We start from the raw sequence: 17,534 nt of genomic DNA, 5'->3' as shown, positions 1-17,534 counted from the left end.
GAGATTTTCTATAGTGATCTTTTGCAAAGAGGGGCAGGGATAGTATCCGAAGGGAGATCTTTCCCGATCGGAGAATACTCAGCAGAGAAGGCAGAGAGAGATCCAACAGTGCTAGTGCAGAGCTAGAGAGTCTGACCCAGGACCATGCAGACGCAGCGCAGAATCCAAGAGGGAATCCAAAAATAAGCTGAAGGAATCGATTGCAGAAGATGGAAGCCGAGGTGTTAGTCCAGGAGGTGAAAATCGGATTTCTTGAGCAGCAGATTGATCAACTGAAGGGGTTAAACTGTCCCCAGAAGATGTGACGCTGGGTTGACGCAGTCCCTGTGCAGTGGCAGCCAGGGGCAATTCATTCAGTGGCTAGATCAGCCAGGATTTCCAGTGATAGTGTGAGGTAATCTCACTTATCCTTTTGTTAGTGATATTCTCTATAACTGGGTTGCCGGGAAGGCATCCAGAGATTGTATTTAGAAATTACTACTGCATAATAAAACCCTCAGCTACCACACCAGTTTTCCCACATCGGGTTTTTCTGGGGACATTTGTCCAAAAATAACTATGTAGATGTGTTGTATCTCTTTCTTGTTCAATTTCTTGTTTCCACTTATAATGTAAATGGTGTAGACTACAGTGTATTAGTTTCGATATTTACTGTAGGAAACAATAAGTAACTTGATTCAGAAATTAACAAATAGGAGAAACTTAATCAGTTGTTGCAATAGAAATTTGGCCATCCAAATTTACACATGGTATCAGTGCTGCAGGTGAAACAAGAGAGCAGTGTCGGAAGAGCCCAGCGTTGAAGGAGGAAGGGAGTTCGAAATTCCTGCAGAGGTAGCAATTCGAATCCCCTGAGGGTTTGCACAGTCAGGCCAGGAGGGCAAGATTTTCGTGGTAAATCTCTCTCTGAGTGAGTCGACAAAGAGGTAGGATTTCTAGATCGAGATTTGTTAGCGGCAGAGGGAGCAGTGCAGCAAAAGCTTCAACGAAGAGGGGTTTCTGGTGAGATGCAGTTTTCTGCAAGTAGTTGTTGGGCAAAGAGACGTCAAAGGGAAGAGAGAGACACGGTTGAGGGAATTCTTCCTCAGAGGACTTCCAACCAAGGAGTCTAAATTCTCACTTGCTGAGCAGTAGCAGAGGGGCAGATCTACAAGCTCCAACAGGGAGTGCGTAGGCCAATCTAGTGTTACGCAAAGGAGAGAGGAGGCTATTCGACTTTTTCATTTGGCAGAGATGGCAGCCAGTCGACTGAGAGATCAAGATAGGTTAGATGGGGCATCTAACTATGTGATCTAGAAGGAAAGGATGTCATGCCTTCTGGATGAGCATTTTCTCAAAGTCTACGTTGACATCGTGGTAGCTAAGCCCGCAAATCTAGATCCGCTCAAGAAGTACAAGGGTGAAATGGCAAAGACAAAGAGAATGATCCTCAATGGAGTAAAGGATCATATAGTCTGTCACATCGCTGGCAGAAACACTGCCAAGGAAATGTGGGATGCATTGTCGACGTTGTATCAAGGATCTTCCAAGCAGTGGAAGATGTACTTAGAGTAGGAGATGAAAACTCTACAAATGCAAAAGGGGGAGCACATTGATCCGTTCCTCTCTAAGCTTCAGGAGACCCGAGATGAGCTAGCAGTTGTAGGGTTAACGCCTCAAGGTTCTGAGATGGTAAGACTAGCCCTAAATTCAGTATCTGAGGAGTGGCAAGTCTTTGTCCAGAGCATCATGGACAAGGTGACTTTGCCAAACTGGGATGAAATGGGGCAACTCTTAAGCAAGAGGCATTGAGGAGGAACTTGGTCAAGTGTGAACTTGACGGAAGCAGCAGCAGTGGGACAAAGCCTAACGAGGAGGAAGAAAATGCAGCCCTCACATCCAAGGGGCAACAAGAGCAACGGAAGAAGAAGAAGGATGTTTCAAAGATCAAATGCTTCAGCTGTGGTGAATTCGGTCACTACGCAACACGATGTCCTCTGAGGTAAAAGGACGAAGATGAGAAGCATGATCCGAAGGTTATAGCCGCGAAGATTGAAGAGGAGGAGTTCACCATGACAGCTCAGGCATCTCTAGGAGGGAGGTGGGGTGATTTAAAGTTGTAGTTCGAAAGGACTGCAGATGGGCAAGATCCTTGAGGAACCCACCTCTCGGATCAATTCCTTGCTACGAGAGCCCAGATCGTAGTAGCAGGATGGACCAATATCAGTTGGTGCAGAGGAGTGCCAGAGTGACAATTGCAGTGGCTAGTAGCGCCAGAAACTGAGTAGCGCAGATCAGAGTTGACAGCAGTGCATTTGGCACAGAGCAGAGGTTAGCAGCAGCGCAGAGGCTTCAGAGGGTCAACATAGAGACTAGCAGTAGTTAGACTCCAACAACGAGATACAACATACTGAACACCAGTTCAGTAATTCGGGATGATTTTTCGTTACTGATGCAGTAGCAACCGCAGTAGGAGAAGGTTGCAGCGCAGATGCAGTTGGCAATGCTAGTGCCAACAGCAGCACGAATGCAGAATTTCAGAGGGAGTTGCAATACGGATGCAGTGTTGACAGTGGCAGGGTCAGCAGCACTACAAATGCCGCATTTGCGCAATAGTTGGTGGATAGGATGTCAAACATCAACAGTGCAAAGGGAGATTGCTCAGAATCAGAGTAATGCTTTAGCAGGTTGCATTGCCAGAGCACATTCCTCGGTAAGAGGGAGTGTTGATTTCTGGTAGCATCGAATGTGCTCTAAGTTGCAAAATTTGCAAGGAGGCTTAGACACATGCATTCTCCAATACCCATAATTCGTTTTGGGAAATTCCGAAGATAGTTTTATTAAAATAATTAATTATTTTTAATGGGACCCTAAGTCTAAACTTTGGAAATTAAAATAATTAATGGGTATTAATGTAAACTCTGTGTGTAACTTCTAGAAGAAGACGAGGATCAAGCCAAAATGATCTAAGCCATCAATTAGAAGTTAATCTAAGTCGTTGGTTGTCCAACAGAAAGATATAAGAAGAGGCTTGAGGGGCACTTGGAGAATACATAGAGAGAAGATCAAAAGTTCGATTTTCTGAAGCAGAGCAGCTGCCTAAGAGATTTTCGATAGTGATCTTTTGCAGAGAGGGGCACGGATAGTATCCGAAGGGAGATCTTTCCCGGTCAGAAAATAGTCAGCAGAGAAGATAAAGAGAGATCTAGCAGTGGCAGTGCAGAGCTAGAGAGGCTGATGCAGGGCCACGCAAAAGCCAAGAGGGAATCCAAAAATCAGCTGAAGGAATCAATTGCAGAACCCTGAAGCCTGGGTGTGAGTCTGGGAGGTGAAAATAGAATTTCCTAAGCAGCAGATTGATCAGCTGAAGGGGTGACATTGTCCCCAGATGGTGTGACACTGGGGTGACGTAGTGACTATGCAAAGGCAACGTAGAGGCAACCAGGGGCAGTTCATTCAATGGCTGGATCAGCCAAAATTTCCAGTGATAGTGTGAGGTAACGTCACTTATCTTTTTGTCAGTGATATTCTCTGTCACTGGGTTGTCGGGAAGGCATCTAGAGATTGTATTCAGAAATTACTACTGCATAGTAATAAAACCCTCAGCTGCCGCATTAGTTTTCCGACTTTGGGTTTTTTTGGGGACATTTGTCCAAAAATAACAACATAGATGTGTTGTATCTCATTCTTGTTCAGTTTCTTGTTTCCGCTTATAATTTAAAAGGTGTAGACTACAGTGTATTAGTTTTGATATTTACTGTAGGAAACAATAAGTAACTTGATTCAAAAATTAATAGGTAGGAGAAACTTAATCAGTTGCTGCAATAGAAATTTGGGCATCCAAATTTTAACACTAGGGATATCACCCACAAAATGGTGGGTAACATCTGGCTCCAACTGGGACATGATCTCTCGAAAAGTGAGCGAAGCTAATTGAACAGGAGGTCACGAGAACTCCAACAATCTTTTGGTTACCGTAGACCTGTTACCTGCTCATATCAAAGACTAAACCCATGGTGCAACATGTTTGTACGGTGTCTTATGATCACCCATGATTAATGTTAGGTTGTAAAATCAACAAAAAATAATATATGCAAAATTTTATCTAAATGCATCTAATCTATCATGAGAAATATCATATGACATTAATTCTAATGTGAAAATCAACATGCAGTGCATCCTACTTTAACATGCATATGGTGCGAAACTAATACTAAGTGTAATCATAAAGCCAGTGCAACCAACATATCATCATATCAATATAACTTTGCCTTCTAGTATGATTACTCATGTAGCAAATCCCAGAGCGAATGCAAATACAATTATATAGAGGATGAAGTGGGTGGGAGGTGGGAAAATATGATGCCCACATATGGATGATCACATGAGAAGAGGGAAGAAAAGGATGTAATCTAGTCCATGAGATCCTCTCTTTTAACCAAAATATAGAGATACCAATGATTGGGCTCATAAATTTTTTATGGATGGCAACCTCAGGCACATTATTTCCATTATCATTTATTTCATATTTTATTGCCTCTACAATGTTATGATTAGTAGGAAAGGCAGACTAATGAGATGGAAAAACACAAGTAGGTTTACCATGATGATCACACTGGAAAGGGGAGATTATAGATTGATCATGATCCTGAGGGGGTGCCCAAGGAGATAAAGAATACTCAATGAGGGGTTTTTCCTTGTCATTATACTCAAAAAGGGAAAAAGGGATCAAGACCACTTGAGATCTTATGAGACCAAGTGCGGGAATCACTCTCAATATGATGAACAAGAGAAGGAGGCAAAGAAGAGGGTAGAGTGTTGTATCCAACAAGTTTCTCTTACCCAAAATCATAAGGCTTTGGGGATTGGAATATAGCATCATACTTATGAGAGATAGGACCCTGACCGATTTCCTCAGTATCAAAGATTGGACCTCTCATAAAAGGAAAATTAATCACTTCCAACTGCCCCCCTTTATGCAAGGGAAAATACAATTTCTTCTTCCCAAGGGCATTAATGGATGTGTCATCATAAATAATGCCCGAGAGAAAAGGAGGACCAGTCTCAGCCTCATCCTCCTTGTCGGTGTCGTAAATGGGAGCACAATCAATTTGAGGACCAATATGGAAGTAATCTCCAATGTCATCTTCTAAGGGGCTAATGGGATCACCTTCCTCAAGGTTCTCAAAAGGAGAGTCATCAAGGGTAATATCATTGAGAAAGGTAAGGTTAGTCTCAACCCAATCCTTCCCAACACGTGTTCTCCAAATCCTCCTTTTCATCATGTGGACTCAAGGAGGACTTGTCTTCCTGCTCATTACTTAGATTCTCAATGTCTTGATGATGCTGAATGAAGGCTTTCTCTTGGATGCTTAATGTGGGGCATACTTGAAAAGATCTAAGAAAGCCATCAACGAACTCCTCAATAGATGAGATGCTCTTAGGCTCATGATCATGTAGCCACGAGTTATGACCACTAAGAGATCCCATAAACAACAACATAAGGACATCTTGGTGAACAACCTCCTCTCTTGAAGCATGTGCATTACATCTTTCCACATGGTCAATTGCAGAGAGTGGATCACCATCAAACACGAGAACCCCACGTACCATCCTTCCTGTGACATGATTAGGGTGCCCAGGGATGCTAGCAATGTCCAAAGCGAGATATTTATCAAAGAAAGACAACCTAATTGAGATATAGATGAAAAATATGTAAGAGTCACCAGAGTGAATTTAAAGATGCCTAGAAAAATGCTTGCTTCACCCTACAAGCATCGACCTTGAAGTTCAATGAAGAACTAGGGCTTCGTTCTTCCAATGGAGTCGCCAATAATGATATGTCAATATGCCGTATGGGGAACAAAACACATGTCTCGTTTCCCTGGCAATGGCGCCAGAAATGTTACCGCTCAAGCTAGCAGGGGTCCTAAAAGGGGATCCTTGAAGGGCAAGGTTGCACGAAACGGGGAAATGGGTACGAGTTTCCGAAACGGGCACGGGTACGAAACGTGACCCCCCCAAATTTTGGAAACGGGGAAACGCGAATATATATATATATATATATATATGTATATGTATATGTGTATATATATATATATATATATTAGGACATTTAAGAAATATGTGCAATCATAAAGCATATATGATACATTCTAATTTATTACATTATGATAAAATTGTCAATTGTCAATGCATAAACTATAAGTCTCTAAATTTACATCACATTTACTCATGAATGATTAGATAATGAAAATAGAAATATCCAAAATTAGCCACGAGAAATTTCTAATTTCTTGTCTCGTGCTTGATTGGGAGTCTCCTCCTACATAGTCGAACGACCTTAGTGCTCTTGATTAAATACAAGTTTCATACCCTAGTACCCTACATGCTCTTGATTATTGGGAGTCTCCCCTGCATAGAGGGCTTGGTTCTCTTGATTAAATACAAGTTCCATACCCTAGTACATGATAAAATCCAATGGAAACATTGCAATCCCCCCAATCCTGAAATCTTGAAAAATAGATAAGTCTGCTGGATTTTGAGTGAGATCTAAAATTCTACTTTCTCCATATGAAATCCAATGAGGGCGAAACCACTCTCAAACATCCTGAGTCATTTCATGGTAATGTTAAAAATTTAAGTAAAAGGATGAAAATGAAAAATAAAGGAGAATATCACTTTTACTTTAAGAATTTAACATTACCATGAACTACATATGCCTCAAACTTCTTGATGAACTGCATATCAACACTAGGGCAAAAGTTCATTTTTATAACTTTAGACAGGCATCTAGAAGCAACTAGAAGGCATTAGAAAAACCTAATTAAAAATTAGAAGACAAATTAATTAAAAAAAAAAAGTCAAGTTGCATGTGGAAATGGCGTCGTACGGCCCAGAAACGCGTTTCCAGCCGTATTGGCCACATTTCCACCTCGAGAAACGTGCCAATATAGCCAGTAACGCGTTTCTGGGCCATATCATATACGTTTCCAGTCGTTTTGGCCACATTTCCACCTCGAGAAACGTGCCAGTACGGCCAGAAACGCATTTTTGGGCCGTACCGTACGCGTTTCCGCATTTCGTTTCCATTTCCGTACGGAAACTCCTCCCCTGCCAGCGTTTCCAACAACTTAGTTTAAGGGCTATTACTAGGCTAAGGGCAACAATGGAGTGACAACCCACTGTCACCTCAGCTAAGGCTCCCTACTTTTTATGTACTTTCATTGATCGGAGGAGACTCGTTATGATAAGGATCGCGAAATGGATGGACCAATGATAGGGCGAGGGGTGATCCTAGAAGCCCAACGGTCAATAAAAGAGATCCCACGGGACTAGGATCCAAGGGTAACATCCAAAAGAGGTCAAGGGGATAGGAGCACACACCTAGTCCACTCTTTCCACTGAATCCCCCCATTAGTCCATGCTCGGAAGTGTCCATGATAAACAAACTACAATACTCAATTACCAAATGACAAGGCATACCTTAGGTTTGGGAGGCCCACCTTCAAACATAGGATCATGATAGATGGGTGAGAGACCAGATGGCTGGCCCAGGTGGCAGAGAAATGGCACAACGAGCTAGTTGGTGGCTGCAAGGGGATGTTGGCTGTCGGTTGAGGACCATCTTGGAGAAATTTTCTCCTAGGGATATCACCCACAAAATGGTGGGTAACAAGGCCTATAACTCTGTGCATATGAGTTGCACCAAAACTCTAAATATGGGTTGAAACTTGTGATCAACTGAGGCTGAGATATGTCTCTTGCTAGCAGAATTGGAAGGGTCGAATTTGAGCATGTTTTGAGGCGCTTCTCCATAGAGAACAGGGCCGAAGTTCATTTGTATGCTTCAAGATGACCGAACCCTAAACAAAAGTTGATTTAAGGTTGTTACATTATGGAGAAGACCTATGATTAGGGGTTGAGATCCATAATAGGATAGCGCAAGAGATTTGACCTCAAGAAGAAAGGTTTGTGCAGGGTTTGTAACAGTCTAGAGGCCAAGTTGTTGGGTTAATATTCAACAGTATAGGTGCCCTTACCAAAGGGTCGAATTCATCTGTGTTGTGCTAAAAGCCTTGTTAATCTAGGGTAGAAAATTGGACGTCATATAAGGTATGCAATTGCTCCTTTAATATTGATGGATGCTAAGTATTATTGACTAGTTTGGGCAGACCTATTTGACAGCTAGAATACAATTTGAAGGTCTAATTAGAATAGCTCTAAATACAATATGAGAAACAATGATATATGGTAGTGCTTTTATAACTGTGATGTATGGCAAGCAATGATGTATGGCACGTCCCTAGCAATTGTAATATCTATATACATACATACATACATATATATATATGACAAAATATATGGCATGACCTTGTGACCTTGAAAGTGGTATATGTTATGACATGACATGGATGACTAGTAGCATTCTAATGTCAACGTATGGAAATGATATTGGTTCTGATATATCGTAGTAGTATGGCAGTGTATGGCTATGATACTTGTCCCTATATTGAAGACAATGATCTTATGACAAAGATGTGCGGCTATACCCTTATGGCAATGATTCTAGTTCCTTGATGCATGATCGTGACCTTTGATATGGAAGTGACCTCGTTAGTGATTTTGATGAATGACAATGACAGTGACCTTGATATGGTAGCAACATTTTGTTGTATGGTAGTATAATTGTGATGTATGACTTGTCTCTATGACGATGACTTGACAGAGAAATATGTTACTTGGAGATCTACCTTCCTATACTTGTTTATGGCCAGGTTTGGCCTAGGAGGCCTAATGTATTAGATGTTGAAGGATGTATCTCATACTTATTGTACTTTGTCTCTCAATTGAACATTTGAAGAATATCCAAGAAGAAGAATTTGGTTGGGTTTTCCCCCTTGTGGAGTTTTTCCCTAGTCTCTGACCTAAATCATGGTGTCTCTATTGTGCATGTTTTTCTTCGACTGTTCTTTATTGTTCTGCTTCTTTGTTGATGTTACTATTATCTCTACGTAATTACTAAAGATGCTATGATGTTATCGGGTGAATATAATGTGAATGTAATATCCTATTTTCGAGATATTCCCCAAACCCCAGTAAACTCAAACCAAATACGTATAAGTGATATAATAATCGGGAAGCTCAAAGTGATGAAAATAACAATGGTGCAACATATAACGATATAACCATGAGATATAAGCAGATACTCATGAAATGCAGAGAGAAATGCTAATCCATTTTATTATACTGAGTAATAGAATGAGTACAGGAGGTGATCAGAAAGATGGCACCTCGACTTGCACAAGGCAAGTGAAGAAATACACTCAGAATAGCAAAGGAATGGCCTCTCTCTGAACTGCGTCCAAGCTGCTGGAGAACTACTACTAATGCTGCTAGAAATCAAATGAGAATTTGGGGCTGTTCCCCTCCTCAGAAAATGTTGAAACTATGGAATCAGACTCTACTCAAGAAACCCAGAAAAACCCAGAAAGCTTTTTTGAAATGGCTGACCCCCGAAAATCGCCCCCTTGAGGACCCACGCAATCCCTCAAGGCTCTGCGTTACCACTGAAATAAACCCACCACAACTCTGCTTGAAACCTAGCCAAAATCCTCCAATATGCAAGGGTTGATCCCCTGCTCAACCTCCCAGCACAAATTCCCCTGCAAGTCCTCAATCTAGAACTCCTGCCAAAAAGAACTGCGTCATCCCTCTCAAGACTGCGCAGTCATCTAAGATGCTCAATCCTCCTGCCAAAATGCTGATGAAACTACTGCAAAAATACTAGTGGAAATACCTTGCTCGAGCAGGCACTTGAAGTCCCCCAGGGTTAAGGGTGAGATCTCCGAACGGAAGCACTCAATGCACTAAATAGTGCTGCAGACTAGCTAAACAGCCAGCGTGCTCTAAGTCGAAGTGACTAGCTCAAATGCACATAATCGAATGACAAAATGAGGGGGCTCCTCTCTCCTTTATAGCATTGGCCTCTCCCAATCCCAAGGCTCACCTCCTCCAACGTAATCCCCTCTTGCCACGTGTTCCCTTTCCATCTGCGCAGTCCCTCCAAGTGTCTGCGTGGGCCCCATCTCTGCGTGGTCCTTTGGCCCCCCTTGGCTCCCCTTTAAGTCACAACGTTGTGCTACTAGGAAGTGACTTTTATTCTAAAAGTGAGTTATGTCCCCTTTTCCTCACCTTTTTATTTACAAATAACTATAGAAGACAAAATAGAGTAAAATCGAATATTCTAATTAGCCATGGCTAATTAGGAATATTACAGTGAAAATGTTGAAAAATTTTAAAAATGCAATTATCTACATTAGAGAACAATTTAGCCCTAAAAATTAACAGGTTTAAGATGCCTAATACAAGGTCTCACATGGTTTTTACACGGCTTTTGACTTGTGACTTCGGGCTTATAATGGCGGTAAATGATGCACTGAAAAAATGTATGTACCCCTATTGACAAGATGGGTAACAACTCCTAGTAGGTACACCTCCATGATGCTTGCATACCACCCCAAGACATAAAGATGCCTGTCAAAGTAGGGAGTCACCACCCATCAGGGGAATGTTAGTAGTACCATAAAACCAAGCACCATAGGAAAGACAGGCCATGACCATCCACCATTAGGGATTTAGGAGAAACTTTTACAAAACACACCAACATGGCCTTACAGGGCTATTACTTGCACACATTTGGGGTTACAAATGTCATGGTCAAAAGTTTTGAAGTACCACTATTAAAAGAGAGGTAACAAATCCCTTAATCTCCTTAAGTGTCATTGATTTTAAGGTCATTTCTAGGGCATTCAATTAGACATAGTTCGCTATGGTTCATAGATTTGGGGACTTAATTTGTTGGATTTAGACTCATCCATCATAAAGAAAGTTGAGGTTTTCATGCTTTGCTACATTCACGTAGAATTTGCGACCCCCCACTCACCACCACCTTTGAGATTGAAACCTCTTTAGACTACATTTTCATTTGCACTAAGTTCAATGCTTTGCAAATTCCTTAGCTAGTAGGGATCCTTGCCTATTGTTCCTCTAAGGCCCTAGCCACTATCAGTATCTCTAATCAAGTTCGTTGTTGGCTTGCAAAGGCCACCTATCTGCTTCAAACAGTTGGCATCTTGATTGATCACCTCCTCTACTCAAATAATCTCTTGAAACCCCTGATCAGCTCCTGCCAAATAAGTAAGAGTTTATTCAAGGTTTTTGGGTTGATCCGCCAAGCAAGCTAAGCCCCAAGATATACTTCTATGCAAATAACTTTTTAGCATTGAGAGCTGGCCTTATTGTCCGAACTCCCACCCACACCCCACCCCCCCAACTCACCCTACACACTTAGGCACAAGATCACACTTGGGCAGGTTTGGGTTGGTTTTCATCTGGCCTCATTAATAATACATTTCAATGCATTACAACTTAAAACTCAATTTAAGATATTTATAGGTTGGATCTGATAGACTAGTCACTTTTGATTTTGTAACTAGACTAATACAGTTTGGTTTTTCTTTAAATGATTATAACTTAGGTATATCCACAAGATACTCCTAGGTACATTGACCTACCAAGTACCTACTTTTCCCTTTGAAAACATTTCCAAATATAAAAGCATTATAATTATCAATCAACTTCTTTTTCTTTTCTTTTCTTTTGTTGTTTTGTAATCAAAGATAAATACAAGTGTTCAGAAAAATAAAAATGTTCTTTTGATTCAAGTGCAGCTTTGACTTTCCTAGGTCTTATTTCATCTTGCAATTTTATTAACTCTTCCAAAGAGTAATGAATACTTCAAAGTTTAAACCCTTTAATTAGATCTTGTAAACAGCACAATTTATATCAACTAAAAATCGTAGTAAAGCGTAATTTTATTTCAAGAGAAAGGCCCTAATACTATAACGGAGCAGTTTCTTCATTCCTGTACTAACTGAAAGGGCTGGTTTTCTTTTTATGTTTCAATGGTTGTGCTAGTACAGGAAGGCATTTAGCTTGATTTGAACTAATACTTAAATGACATTTATACTTGAAACCATTCTAAAACAAAAGAAATGATGATATAGCATTCAAAATCTTAGCTAACAGAAGCATGCAAATGGCAAGCATGGAATGATCTATCATTGAAATTATGATTTCAAGAGGGTCTTTACCAGTAACATTTTCAGTACTAGGCTTGTGCCCAATTGTGCAAGGCATGATTTTATGTATGATTGAGGTTCTTTGTTGACATACTTTGCGATGCTGTGTCCCTCCTCAAATGTCTGCAAAAGGCTTGTGGTGAATCAAATGTATCAGGATTCTATGACCCATAATAAAAATTTCAATATAGAACGTACCCTCTCATACTTGCTATCCCATTTTGCATTAACTGTAGGAAAAAATAATTGTATTTCATGACCAATCCAAAAATATTAATGAGGATCTTAACATAGGATATTCTACACATACTTCCACCAAGACTTCAGGATGTATAAAGGGATAAATTGGTTCAGGAAAGTCTATATTTTTCCACTTTCGAAAGTTGTGCTTGAACCTTATCAAATGTGTAGCCTCAAGGGTCAAGTCTACCTGAAAATTATCAAAATCAATTTGCATAAGCTTTAGACTCTAGAGGAATAGAACTGGCAAAGAAAATCATGAATAAGTAATAAATGATAATTGGAATTGAAAAACTACAAATCTTGGCAAACATGCAAAATTGCCTTATAGCTAAGTCAAGATTTCTGTCATGGCCCCAAAATTCCTCCCTTGGGATCAGGAGTATTCTTTCTTTGCAAATCTGTGTGGTGCATCCACTGAAATTGCCATGCCTGTTACTAATGTCATGACTTCAAATCACACAAGCTTAAACACATGTTCTATGCTCACTGTTATCTGCCAGGAATAAAAAACAAAGTGGAAAGCATAACATTATAAAAACACTAACATATATAAGATTAATCACATGATTTCTATCAAACTGCATAAATATCATCATAACTAAATAAATATCAAATAAGCTTTTTCTAAACCCTTATATTTAACAAAAGGAGTGCATTAGATTGGTCAACAATTGTTCACTACCCAACTAACATACTCATAATAAGAAGCCACCCTCAAGCCAATAAAAGGACTCTCAATACCTGAAAAATCATAAATGGATAATTCTCTTCTATAAGGCTGTCCTATTGTTGTATCCTTTTTCACTTCATTTTATCCCAAGATTTCATTTTGCCATTTTCTAGGAGTTGCGTCTACACTCCCACATTGTACTTGTACTGGATGTATCCTTTAGTCCCATTGACCTAGTTTTGTGGTCATTCATTGGACATTAATCAAATTATTTTATCTTATCTATAAGGATAAAAAGTCGTGTTGGACATATTGCTGAAAAATCTAGCAGGCCCGGTGCAAAGCCTTGATGGGCAAGAACCCAGGCCTTATGGCAAGAATGAGGAAGGCTTGTCACTGTCACTTTAGCAACCTTGTTCCTGCTCTTTAGTGAGATTTAAACCACAAGGGACGCTTTCCCTAAATGCCAGTCACCTTAGCAACCTTCCTCTTGCACTTTAGTGGGATTCAAAACACAAGGGAGGCTTCCCTATATCACCTATAAAGATTCTCTAATACTAGGGTTCAAGGTGATAACTTTTTGAAGATCTAAAGATAGATAGAGCACTTGGCAAAGTGCCAAAGATGACCTAGGTTTTAATGCTAAGGTTCAAGTATTCTAATCCTAGACCACTATATGAGCTGCTATAAGTTAGGGTTTGGACAATCTTCAATAATATGGCATTCAAAGTCATATAGAAGCCTTACAAAAGGGTTCAAAATGATATTCAACAAAAATGGGACGAGGCCTTCAAATAGAGGTTAGGGTTAGACTAAGGTAAATTGTTCTATGGTTGTTAGATATGCATAAACAACAAGATAAATGGTTGGCGTCAACCTCATTAAGGTCGGTTATGCTATCCCCTATGCTCATGTAAACAAATTATAGAGACTAATCGTAAATTATGAGCCACCTGTTGTCGCTCAGATTGTACAGGCACAGTGCGACAACAACTCAGGGCGGGGCCTGTCACTCTTATACCTGACCTCTTCATTCTAGTTGTATCCCAACAATAGCCTATGGGGTGTAGTCCCTATGAAAGATGAGAATGCAAGAATCGTTGGAAACCAACAAGTCTGAGAGACACAATTGAATGGCAGCGACTTGGTTGATTTTAGCAAGTTTTAAAGGAGTCAATTAGATTATTATGAGACCAACGCCTTACGAAGTCAACTACTTGCTTTGAATCAATTAGAGACCAAGTAACCAGATGAACAACCGCAGCTTAAAGAATCATTTACTATCCTAGACGAAATGCAGATCCTATGCCTTTGGTGAAATGCAAGATCTTGGTTTATTTTAAATTAAATGCCTAGCTAAGTATATCCCTTGATCTTTATCTATATTGAGCCTAGTCTCTAGAGTAAGTGGCAGAGAGAAGTCAAGGTGTGTGAAAATTCCAAACCGGAATCCTATTACAGCCACTGGATATTATTCTCCTAATTGTTAATTTAATTTAACAATTTGTTTACTGTTTGCTACAACAAATACTAAATAAATCACACTGCAATCTACACAAATAAAGCTGCGAAAGAATAAACGATAGAACAAATGCTAGAACACACACATAAAATAACACAGTTATTCTTGGACAAAAATCCCTGGAAAAACCCAACTTGGGAAAACCGCTGCAGCAGCCGAGGGTTTCATTATTAAGCAGCAGTGAAATAATTTGAGTACGATCTAGATGCGGAATACTTGTAATCCTGTAGAGAAAATACTGACAAAAATCTAGTGAGGAATTTTCCTCACCCCACAGGCAATCTCCCGACACAACTTGCCTTCAGAATTTCAGCCCTCTAAGCCTCTGCGTCAACGTCTGCATCAGCCTCTGCGTTGCTCTGCATAGATGGCTGGACGTCTAGCCTCGGATTGGACTCTGATGAAGTCGTTCTGACATTTTTTGACTGGAAAGACGCTTCTTAGGCACTCTAGAACTCCTTCCCTGCCTCTGGAACTGAAAACGTCAATCTCTCTCAGCAAATCGACTTTGCCTCTAGAGGCTACTATGCTGCCCCAGCGTCAACCTCTCTATGGCTCTTCTGCCTCTCTGCAAATGCACTCCCCGAATCTAGAATCCTTCCTTCAGCTTCACTGTCGCTATCCCTTTCTCACTACTTCGATCTCAAGCTCTCTCTCTGGCAACTAACTGCTGCTACTCTAGAAATCGATTTGCTCATGAAATCGAACCTCTCAAGTGTCTCTCCATCACCACATCAACCTCCTCTTATAATCCTTTGTTGGAGCACCAACGACCAAGATTAAAAATTAATCGATGGCTAGGATTATCTTGGAGTCTATCCGTGTGAGTTTCTAGATGATTCACGCCTTGACTTAATTAATACTGATTAATTAACCATATTCCATAAGTTTAGACTTAGGAAATATTTAAAAACTGGTTAATAATCTAATTAAGTCATTTATAGGCGGAATTTCCAGAAATTATTTTGGGTTTTGGAAATCTCATGTATTTTAGTCTCTCCACAAAATTTCAACGCTAGAACACATCCGATGCTACAAAAACTAACATTCCCTCTTAGCGAGGAATGTGTTCTAGCGCCACTGCACATCCCAAAGCAGCTTCATCTCCTGTCATTTTGTTGATGTATGGCCATACTTCCCACCAATCACTGCACAACTTTGACGTACGTTGCACCTGTGTTGTTGCTAACACTATCGTACTGCTACCAACACTGCATCTGCACTACAACTCCCTCTCATCTGTTATTGCTGCAACTGCAACCTCTGCAACTAAAAGTCATCCAAAGTACTAAATCACCTGTGATCAGTATAATGGATCTATCACCTGAGTCTCTCACTATTACTAGTATCTACTGTGGCTCTAAAAACTACAAGGTCACTGTTTTAAATAATAGACAGCCTAGACTTCTCAAGCAAAGATGGAAGGGTGTTCCTATCTCTCCATCAACCAAGCTTATGCTTGGAGATAAATTATTAATGCAAGTCTAGCTCTAGGATGAGAATGTAAGATTATCGAGGGGTTCTTGAGTTAAGATTGCTTAATGACTTTAAGTACTTGGTTATGATTAGTCTTATGACAAGAGTACTTAACAATGAATTAAGAAACAATCTTATAGGCAAGATAATGTACCAAATTAACAAGTGCTCAAAAGAAACAGCCAAGATATGATTTGCCCAACAAGATATAAGATGTGTCCACAATACAATTGCTTAATAACCACAAGATATATGCTCTTAAAAGGAAAGATCGCCAATATGTCAAAGATCCACAATAACCATAAAATGACATTAATGGCAAGAAAGAGAACTAGAGCACTTATCCACTTAAGCCAATTAGCGAATGAGACAATACAAGATGCTAATGATGATTAGACAATCGATGTTCTTATGCAATTAGAAGCCTTTAAAGATATACCAACAAGATAATGTCAATATTGCAATTAGATTCCTCAATACCAATTGTTCAAGATATATTAGATCTTTGATGCCAATGGCATTTAAACACTTAAGAGATTTGATGCTCTTTTGAACACAATTAGAACAAGTTACTTTAATGCCAATTAGAGTGATAGAAACAATTAGATTTCCCAAAAGACAAGTGATGTAACCAAGATACTCAACAATTTAACAAGATAGATTTAATGTCAAGTGCTTTAGAGAGTGAGCTTATTAGTGCACAATTAGGATCACGAAACTCACAAGACAAGAGAACATTAGTATTCTTAACCAATGTTACAATGTCAACAACCTTTTTTCATAATAGCATATTAGGCAATGTAAACAAATATTTTCAACAATGAGTAACTAGAACATGAAACAATGGAAATCTTATGTTACTTATGTTCCAATGTTATCCAAATGAGTAATAAGTGGGCTTTATGGCAGCAGCTAGCTAACAGTGAGCTATTCTTATGCCAAGTGTGTAAAACAGTCCCAAATTACTTATCTCTTCTAAATCTAGATGAAAGCACTTAACATGAAATGTAAACCATGAGAAAATGCTTCAAACACTGTTATATATCAAACTTCAAAGTGCTTATGACAGTCATCCAATTTTCATGAAACAAGTTATGAGATCTTTACCCAACTCTTCCAATGATTAAATAATGAACTTAGGCTATTTTGTCAATGATTTTTAGGGCTCTTAAGTGAAAATTTTACCACTGTTATGAATGATTATCTTTCTGTAGCAAACAGTGAGGAGAAATAGGGTTTAGATATCAAACCCTTAGGCATTGATGCCTTGAAGAAACTTGCCCAACTTCTCCCAATGATTAGGCTACCTACATCCACCAATGTTAGCTTAAAAAATCACTTGAAAACCACTGTGAACATCAATAGATTAGCTCAGAAATTGAATGACTGCCCACAGAGACAAATGAGGTAAGTTTAGGGCTAGGAAAGGCAACACAAGGCCAAATAGGCCTGAGTTAGTGCTGCCAAGGCCTTACAGGCCTGCGGCTAGGGTCAAGAGGCC

At 39.8% G+C, this 17,534-nt stretch overlaps 1 pseudogene across 1 annotated transcript in view; it reads right to left on the bottom strand.

Moving 5' to 3' along the window:
* The window catches only part of LOC149253386 (uncharacterized), a 372,890-nt pseudogene that overhangs the window by 196,648 nt on the left and 158,708 nt on the right, over positions 1–17,534 (bottom strand). Inside the window, exons 9-10 of the transcript XR_016266201.1 lie at positions 12,433–12,552; positions 12,135–12,245 (exon numbers count right to left, since the gene is read on the bottom strand). The product of XR_016266201.1 is annotated as an uncharacterized LOC149253386 (transcript). The remainder of the gene's footprint in view (positions 1–12,134; positions 12,246–12,432; positions 12,553–17,534) is intronic.

This window comes from Pinus tabuliformis, chromosome 7 (genome assembly GCF_031772625.1).
Source record: "Pinus tabuliformis cultivar Carrire ecotype Pingquan chromosome 7, CPIR1, whole genome shotgun sequence".
NCBI classification, from domain to species: domain Eukaryota; kingdom Viridiplantae; phylum Streptophyta; class Pinopsida; order Pinales; family Pinaceae; genus Pinus; species Pinus tabuliformis.
Note: the sequence above shows the minus strand (reverse complement) of the source record. Positions and strands in the feature narration are given on the sequence as shown.